General features: G+C 36.2%; 1 non-coding gene across 1 annotated transcript; it reads left to right on the top strand.

The window, feature by feature from the left end:
* The first annotated feature begins 9,848 nt into the window (after positions 1-9,848).
* LOC138808715 (U6 spliceosomal RNA) lies at positions 9,849-9,955 on the top strand. The gene has a single exon (XR_011366587.1). It is a non-coding gene; the product is annotated as a U6 spliceosomal RNA (small nuclear RNA).
* The last annotated feature ends 383 nt before the right edge of the window (positions 9,956-10,338 follow it).

The raw sequence follows: 10,338 nt of genomic DNA, 5'->3' as shown, positions 1-10,338 counted from the left end.
CCACTTGAGACATAGCTCCACTTCCAGTTTTCTGGTGGTTTATTGGAGATAAGAATCTTATGGAATTTCCTGCCTGGGCTGGCATTGAACTGTGACCCTCAGATCTCAGCCTCCTGAGTAGCTAGGATTATAGGCATGAGCCACGGGCTACCGGCTATATTTACATCTGAGATTTGTTAGTGGGACAAAGGGTACAGTAACTATTGTTCTTATTGTGAAATGACTTCACACTGACAGGTATAATTATAAGAAAAACGATAAATATTCACAGTGGCACATAAATCCCTTAGCTGCCTAGCAAGACAGCATGTTTTTCCAGACACTGCATGTGGTGTGAGCGGTTTGCAGCCCAAGCGACTGTAGAAGATATTGGACTCTAAACAAAACTGACAATTGCATGAACCCAGTCCTCTATGACAGATTTAGCCAGGCCTATCTTTGAGATTCTTGTTAGGGACATGATGAAAAATTTATAGTTTAGTTGTAATTACAGAACTCTTTTACACATGTCACTCAGCCATTAACTATATTTAACATAGTTCCTTTTGCTCTAACTTATATTTTCATGGCTAAGGAAACTGCTTTTTGTTTGTGAAAACTTGGATGTTCACAACATAGACATGGGTTTTTAATCCTTTTGAAATTACTGTCTGCATAGAGTTCTATGAGATGAGCTTCTCTTTGCCATATCATCGGAAAAAACTTACTCTGATTCAAACTTGGACCACAGCTACCTTGTTCTCTCTCCTAGAAAACCATCTGTATAGACTTCTTTATGTGTAAACAGACCCTCATTTACTTGCAAATGTCTGTCAGTGAGTCAAACCTAACTCACACAAGTGAGGTGAATTCCTCTCTTATGCTTCCTTTACATTAAAAATGGTAAGAACTGTTCAGCAATGCACATACTTTTTAATGTGAAGTGTGACTCCTATTTTCCATAATGTGAATCAAGCAGAGGAATCAGTTTAAGATGTGAAAGAGACTTACAAAGAGTCTTGGACCTTGAACATTTCCCTGGGTATGAATTTTTGGAGAAATGTCCCTTTTCAAAGACAAAGGACTCAGTTTTTTTTATATTGTGCTGGTACTGGGATTTGAACTCATGGCCTTGAGCTCTATCTGGGCTTTAATTCTCAATGTTTGCTCTATACCACCTGAGCCACACCTTCACTTCTTCCTTTTACCACAAGTGGAGAAAAGAATGTCTTAGGTTTATCTACTTAAAATAGCTTGGAATTGCAATTGTCAAATTTGAACCTACTGTGTATCTAGGTGTAAGCCACTGGTGCTGTGCTAGAACTCACTTCTTAAGAATAAATAATCACAAAAAGAGGAGAAATAAATATTTGTTCAATTATTTATGTGTTGTCTGATAAACCAAATCACTTGCTACTGGAAAAGAAAAAGAGAGAAGATAGAGATTAATATGGAGGAAAGAGAGACAAAGAAAGAAGGGATGGAAGGGTAAATGAGTGGAGGGGAATTAAGAGGAGGATATGAGAGAAGAGGGCAGCTGAGTAGAATTGTCTACTCCTCACTAAGGTATTGTTGGACAATCAGTACCTTTGCATTTATGTAGCCAAAGCTTTATATTTTTGGTAGTAAGCTGAGATATAAGATACCAATTTACAGGTAGTAACCTGTTAGTGTGCTTCCTCCTGCACCAAGGAAGCCACAGTTCGGTTAGTGTTACAGAGAAGGCAAGAGTAAGCAGTTTAAGTTATACTGAGAAACAATAATTGACATGCCAGGAATGCTCCCTTGTATGGTGAAGTCAAGAATCACTCTTGTTCCCTGCTCCAGTCTTCCTCTCAACAAGAATAGCAGAAACAGAAGAGGAAGGAGATATCTGAATAATGATCATCTCTCTGTTTACCCTCATCCCTTGGCCTCTCAAACAATAAAGCCAAAGGAGACTTAACCTGAACTAGTGGGGAAAATGGGGGGGGGGAAGTTCAGTCTAACATATTGTGAAACTTTTAAAATAATTGGGGCAGCATTTCAAATACTGAAATAAAACTTTTTAAATTATTAATAAAAAGTTACTCGAAATTTATTGAAAATTTAGGGCTCACTACATAGTTGAATCTGCATAATTAAAACTGACTCATGCTCCTATCATCAGAAATTGAAGATCTTCCTTAAACATAGACTGCTGAAGTGATAAGCATGGAAATTCATGATGGATAGCATAATGCTAAGAGCATGGAAATTATTTCCTTTCCATCTTCAGTGTGTAGAGAAGAAAAAACTCTATAGGATGGCTCTGAAGGTGCAATTCTAAATTTAGTACAGAAGGTGAATAGTAAAAGAGACCTATCTCAGCCATTCAGAGATTAGAAATGTGGAGAAATATACTCATTTATGTGGTCAAACATGGAAGAGAGGATGTGGCAAGCCCATAGCCAAATGCCAAAGGTAGAGATATTTAACAAAATACCATGAAGTTGAAACAAGTCTTAAAAGAGGATCTTGGCTTAAAGGGAGTAGAGAAGAAGGCTGGAGAATGAAATGGTGGACTAATACAGTCATAACACTCAATGTACATATGTGAGACTATAAGTAGAAAATTTGAAGGGATAGGTGGGTTTGGGGTAAGGGAAGGAAGAAAAATGGAAAATTTGACAATGATCCAGATGCACTGAACATTGAAATGCACATACACTCTATTCAACACTGACATGAGGAAGTGAAACCCCTTTGCACAACTTGCTACAGATAAATTTTTTTTGAATTTTAATATTAAGAGACCAGAAGCATAAACCTTTAGAGATAAATAAGAGGATAGTATTGACATATTGTTGAGGCTTGTATTCCTTTCAATATACAAAATTTAATAAGTATCAAGTCTGCTGCAAATTACTTAAACCGTAGAGAATCAAATTCCAATATTCCTTCACTTCCAATAAAAATAAATCTTATAGACCTTTAGGTTTCTCAGTTGTTTCTAAATATCTTAATGTTATGCATTGGAACTAATTTCATTCTATATTTAAGTTTAAATTTTAAATACTAAATGCTTTTAAAATCTTCTTACTTGTGCACAGGTATGGATAGATAACTGATGTGGGCAGAATCAGAATTATTCAGAAGGTTGCAAATGGATGCTTACCTAGTTTTCTCTCTGCTGGGTCATAGAATACAGACTATCCTAATTGGAAAAAGTTAGCCTTCCCAGATTTTCTACATATAAACACTCCATCAACATTTTGTTATTAGAGGATTATTCAAGATTAGCTATATGTTGATTGATAATGACAGAGCATGACAGAAAGGAGAGGGAAAACCATCTACACTTCAGTGAGGTTCTGACTTGTGCTTCACAAAGTGTTATGAAAGCTCTCCATGAGAAATCTAGCAGCTGAATTTCTAAAAAGTCCTTGGGTTGTTACACTTTCTGATAATGTCTCAATTCAAGTACTTCTCCTTGGAGTTCCATAATATTCAATGATGCTGTATTAGCTCCTTGTTACAATTTGCAGACCGGTCTTGGTGAAGAAATTTGTGCTTTTCAAAATTGCTGTCCCAATTCCATCCACAAACTGCAGACAAAATTTATCTGAACAAAATTGTATCTGTTCATAGTGAATATAATTTTATGTTTCATTACAAACAGAGAATGTAGTAAAAATTTTCATAGCAATTACTCTGCACTAGCTTGTGGGCAGATTCTAAAGTAAATAATATACTGTGTTCATGTAGAGAATTTGAGTATCCAAAGTGTTCATAGCCTCTGGTCCTAAAACCAATACCTTACTGATATTGAGTGACAAATACAAATTCCTATAAGTACAGAAGTTTTCCTTGTATCTTTTTAATATATATTTTTATTGTAAATATACTGTACATAGGGGTTACAATTACCTAAGTAAGGTAATGAGTACATTTCTTCTTGAGCATTGTTACCCCATCATTTGTTTTTCCTCTACCATAGTTTTCCTTCACACATCCCCAACTTCCCCATTCACCCCCACTCTGATAGACTGTCTTGTACATCTCATTGTTAAAATGGGTCAACCTGTATCCTTTCCTTGTATCTTAAATGAAGAAGTGCTGGCTTGATTTTTGCTGATTCTACTTGTGTTGACACACCTAAAATCACTTGCCAAGGCCAAGAGCACATAAATGAAATGCCAGCATTTTTTTCACTTGGTATAATTGTGTTCTACACATTTGTTGACAGGTTACAAATTATTCTCAAACTTTAAAACATTAAAAATATTTTCTTTTTTCTTATTTTCTTGGCCAGGAAATCAGCAAGACCTCAGTCAGCATTTCTCACATAGGACTTTTCACATGGGTTGGTTAAATGTATATGTAGAATCCAGTGTTCTGAGGATTCACTCATCTGCTTAGGAATTGATGCTGTTGAAAAGGAGTTCAAGTAAGGATGCCATTTAAAGCTTTATAACTTTATTCTTGACCAGGGTATTCTCCTCATGCTTTGATTATTGAGAGTGTCTACAAGAGTAAGCATTCTGTAGGGAGCAAGGAAACACCATATGACCTTTACTTACTGAGATTTCTGAGTGATTTGCTATCACTTGTACCGCATTTTGAAAATCGAATCTGTCAAAAACGACCAATTTTAAGAGATAAGAGGAGTGGTAAAAGAATTCTTAGAGACAAATACATCTTCAACATATTTGGTTCCAAGCATTCCATCCAAGGCATATTCAACAACTAGTGAAACTTGTGATGTCTGTAACTATGTGTCTTTCTCCATGTGTGCATGTATACATGTGTATATGTATGCTTGTACTTGTGTGTATAGTAACATACATTTGTAAATATATAAGGGTATAAAAACATATATATGCAAATATAAATAAATATACAGATATAAATATGTGTGTGTATATATATATATGTATATATATATATATATATATATATATATATCAGTTGTTCAGTGACTTAACCTATACTTCCAGCACATTGTCATTCTCACAAAGTGTACATGATAAATTGCTCCTAGGATCTGTGCTCTATGATGGGCATCCTTTGTACTCACTTCTCACATTCCTTTGTTTTTCATCCCTATGAGCAACTTCGGTGTACTTTCTATAGGATAGCTTTGTTTTCATTATATGTAGTAACTAACTGATAATAAAAGAAAAAGGTTGTTTGTAAAAGAAAAAGAACTTTTTGGGGTCCAGTTGTGGGGCCTGAACTCTGGGCCTGGGCGCTGTCCCTCAGCTCTTCAGCTCAAGGCTAGCACTCTACCAATTGAGCCCCAGTGCCACTTCCGGCTTTTTTTCTTTTTGCTTATGTGGTGCTGAGGAAACGAACCCAGGGCCTCAGATATGCAAGGCAAGCGCTCTACCACTGAGCCACCATCCCAGCCCCAAGAAAAAGAACTTTTAGGTCACAGGTCAGAGTGTCTTATCCATCCCAACAATTTTTATGAGATAAACTTTATAATAGTAATAAAATGAAAAGGAATTCCTAGATTTGCTGTTTTGCCATTTTGAATGGCAAAGAATAATATCATGTAACTGTTATAACTCTTAAAGAATGCAAGGGTAACTGATGGTCGCTATCATGTTCCCACAAAACCAGTGGATCCTGAAGGAATAGTAGATCAGCAGAAATTCTAAGTAGTAGACATGGACCATGAAAGAGAAAGAGAGGAAATGGGAGAGATTGAAAGAGAGAGAAATATCATAATACTGGAAGTGCATAACAGATAAACAAGAGCTGTATGAGAATATTCATACGGCTATCTTTAGACTCTACATGTACATTTGAAGGCATTTGATGTATGATAACCATCAACATGAAATATAAAGTTATTTTGATAAAAATAAAAATAACTCAGGAGAAATTATAAATGCAAAAACAATTTTCACAGAAGCAAACTCTCAGAGATATATCATGACTTTGAAAAGGATAAAGTGGCTGAAGTTAGTATAAATTTAGAAGTACAATTCAAAAAATATAAAAATATATTTATATATTTCCTTATATAACCCAAAGCAGAAAGCAAATGTTGTTTAGATGGTTTTTTTAAAACACAGTCTCTCAGGTGCTGGGAAGGTGGCTCACTGGTAGAGTGCTTGCCTTGCATGCATGAGGCCCAGGGTTTGATTCCTCAGCACCCATAAGCAAAAAAGATGGAAGTGGTGCAATGGTTCAAGTGGAAGCGCTAGCCTTGAGCTGAGTGACAGCACCCAGGCCCCAGAGTTCATGCCCCATCACCAACAAAATCAAAATACAAAACAAAACAAAACACAGTCTGTCACGTTTTGTTGCCTCAACTCTGTAATACCAATGCTTCAGCCTAGGGCTAAGATATTAGGTGTGGACATTTATCAACACTCCTGATTCAGACTCTATTTGATAATTTTTTTAGGTACTTTCTCAACCTTCTTTTTTTAAATTAAATTTTATTTTATTTTGTTTGTGAACATACTGTACAGAGGAGTTACAATTACGTGGGCAGGATAATGCGTATATTTCTTACCAAGCATTGCAGCCTCCTCCTTTGTTTACCCTTCACATCCCTTTCCAGTCTCCCCCCTCCCCCCAATCCCAATCCTTCTCCTCCCCCCCCCCCGCACCGACGTTGTAAAGCTAGTTTTGGACATGACAACTTGTACTTCTCATTGTTGCAACAGGTCCACCTGTATCTTTAAACAACTGGTTTTTCCCCATCTCCTGCACAAGTTATACTGACATCAAATATAGTGAAAGCAGGGGTTATACTGTGGGGGAGGGATATACAAAGCAACAAAGAGATAATCTTATAAATGCATTAGAAACACATGCATGAAAGAAAAAAACATTAAAATACACATCTAAGGGTTCATTTTCCTGACATGACATTATCTGACCGTTTCCGCTTGACTCATACATATACTAGATATTACAAATAAGGGAAACCATGGGACCTATGTTTCTTTGGGCCTGGCTTACTTCACTTAATATAATTTTGTCCAAGCCTTTCCATTTCCTAACAAATTAGGCAAACTCACCCTTTCTGATGGAGGCATAGAATTCCATTGTGTATATATACCACATTTTCTTGATCCATTCATCTACTGAGGGACATCTTGGTTGGTTCCATATCTTAGCTATGGTAAATAATGCTCCAATAAACATTGTTGTGCTGGTGGCTTTAGTGTGTTCTTGTTTGTAAGCATTTGGGTAAATGCCCAAAAGTGGAATTGCTGGATCATAGGGGAGATCTATGTGAAGTCTTTTGAGGAACTTCTATACTGCTTTCCAAAGTGGTTGAACAAGTTTACATTCCCACCAACAATGAAATAAGGTTCCTTTCTGTCCACATCCCCTCCAGCATCTGTTGTTGTTAGAGTTCTTGATTTTTGCCGTTCTAACTGGAGTGAGGTGATATCTCAATGTTGTTTTGATTTGCATTTCTTTTATGGCTAGGGATGTTGAACATTTTTTCATGTGTCTATTGGCCATCCTTCTTTCTTCTTCAGAGAAGCTTCTCTTTAAGTCTTTCGCCCACTTATTTATTGGGCAGTTGTTTCTTTGAGGAGTTGTTGTTGGGTGGTTTAATTTTTTGAGTTCCAAGTATATTTTAGATATAATACATATTTTGTTCTTAATTTTCCTCTTTGTAAATTAACATGCACCTATAAAAATTGGTTTGGCCATCCAAGTAACCTTCTCAAAGTACCTCCTAATGATGACTTACAAAAGGTTGTACAAGGGCTGGGAAGGTGGTTCAGTGGTAGAACGTTTGCCTTGCATGCCTGAGGCCCTGGGTTCGATTCCTCAGCACCACATAAGCAAAAAGAAAAAAGCCAGAAGTGGCGCTGGGGCTCAAGTGGCAGAGCACTAGCCTTGAGCTGAAAAGTTGAGGGACAGGGCCCAGGCCCAGAGTTCAGGCCCCATGACTGGATACCCCCCCCAAATAAAAAGTTTTACTATATGTCAACAAGTAAAACAATATTACAAATAAAGAAAACCAATAATTAAATATTAATTAATAAAATTAAAAACATGTGTTTTAACTATTTGAAATATGCTACATATTCGGTTTTACTATTTTCTCATAATCATGTACATTTAACACTGACTAAGTTTGTGAAGTTCAACAAGAGTTTTATAGAATATGAGCAGTCTTTAAAGTTACCCACTAAGATTACTATTTATGGCATATCTCATTATTTGTTTATGGCTTATATCATCATTTTTCCTCATTAACATATAAACTAAGGAAGCCCTAAAGTTTTAACAGAAACTGTGTAGTAAACAAAGTGTGAACTCTTTATTCTGCTTCTTTACACCAAAACTTTGTGAATTCTCATTAATAAAATTTCCCTAAACTCTGAAATGCACATACTTAGTAGTATATGTCTGTTACTATAAATTTTAAATACTTTATAGAAAAGTTTTATACCTGCCAAACAGTCCTAATTTTGGCATATATAAACAAATTCCCAAAATTAAATATATTTAAAACATTAAAACTTTTAACAAACCTTAACACTTGCTGCAGTGTTCATTATGACTGGTGCCTTGTACAGAATAGTTGAATTTCTCCTCCTATACATTTCTTGAATAACAAACATCTGGAATTATTTTGTTTTTGACATGTCAATTTGACTTTATTCTTAAATGTGTGCTTATGTAAGAAATGTATGGTTCTACAACTGCCCAAGAAATAAGTTGGCTAAAGACTTAAAGAGAAACTTCTCTGAAGAAGAAAGAATCCTTCTTTCTAATAGACACATGAAGAAATGCTCAACCTCCCTAGTCATAAAAGAAATGCAAATCAAAACAACATTAAGGTACCACCTCACCCCAGTTAGAATGGCAAAAATCAAGAACTCTAATATCTAATAACAACAGATGCTGGAGGGGATGTGGACAGACGGGAACCTTACTTCATTGTTGCTGGGAGTGTAAACTTGTTCAACCACTTTGGAAAGCAGTATGGAGGTTCCTCAAAATACTTCACATAGATCTCCCCTATGATCCAGCAATCCCACTTTTGGTCATTTACCCAAATGCTTACAAACAAGACCACACTAAAGCTACCAGCACAACTATGTTTATTGCAGCATTATTTACCATAGCTAAGCTATGGAACCAGTGCCCCTCAGTAGATGAATGGATCAAGAAAATGTGGTATATATACACAATGGAATTCTGTGCCTCCATCAGAAAGAATGACATTGCCCCATTTGTTAGGAAATGGAAAAACTTGGAAAAATTTATATTAAGTGAAGTAAGCCAGGCCCAAAGAAACATAGGTCCCATGGTTTCCCTTATTTGCAATATATAGTATATGTATAAGTCAAGCAAAAAAGATTCAGATAATGTGATGTTAAGAAAATGAACACTTAGATATGCATTTAAATGTTTTTTTTTTCTTTCATGCATTTGTTTCTAACGCATTTATAAGATTATTTCTTTGTTGCTTTGTATGTCCCTCCCCCACAGTATAACCCCTGCTTTCACTATATTTGATGTCGGTATAATCTGTGGAGGAGATGGGGAAAAAGAAGTCGTTTAAGGATACAGGTGGACCCGTTGCAACAGTGAGAAGTACAAGTTGTCATGTCGAAAACGAACTTTACAACTTTGGTGGGGGGGGGGGAGGAGAAGCCGGGGGAGGAGGCTGGGAAGAGTTGTGAAGAGTAAACAAAGGAAGAGGCTGCAATGCTTGATAAGAAATGTACTCATTATATTGCCCATGTAATTGTAACCCCTCTGTACAGTGTGTTCACAGAAAATAAAAAGAAAAAGAAAAAAAGAAAAAAAGAAATATATGGTTGTAAAATTTCACGACAATTCTTTTGAACTTCCTTTTTTTTCAATTGTGCAGTTTAAAAAATCAATTGCACTTTAGATATAAAAAATATTCTGTGCTCAATTCAGCATCACATACACTAACATTGGAACGATACAGAGAAGATTAGCATGGCACCTGCACAAGGATGACATGCAAATTCGTGGAGTGCTCCAGATTTTTACAACAGAAGCTGGAGGGGATGTGGCCACAAGGGAACCATACAGCATTGTTGGTGGGAATGTAAACGTGTTCAACCACTTTGGAAAGCATTATGGAGGTTCCTCAAAAGATTGCCCATAAAGCTCCCCTTTGACCCAGCAATCCCACTTTTGGGGATTTACCTAAATGACCACAAACAATACCATACTAAAACTACTATCACAACTATGTTTATTGCAGCAATATTTATGATAGCTAAGATATGGAACCAACTTAGATGTCCCTTCTAGATGAATGGATCAAGAATATGTGGTATATATACACAATGGAATTCTATGCCTCCATCAGAAAGAATGACATTGCCCCATTTGTTAGGAAATGGAAAGACTTGTAAAAAAATATAT

This window comes from Dipodomys merriami, unplaced genomic scaffold (genome assembly GCF_024711535.1).
Source record: "Dipodomys merriami isolate MVZ:Mamm:240054 unplaced genomic scaffold, mDipMer1.0.p SCAF_47, whole genome shotgun sequence".
NCBI classification, from domain to species: domain Eukaryota; kingdom Metazoa; phylum Chordata; class Mammalia; order Rodentia; family Heteromyidae; genus Dipodomys; species Dipodomys merriami.
Note: the sequence above shows the minus strand (reverse complement) of the source record. Positions and strands in the feature narration are given on the sequence as shown.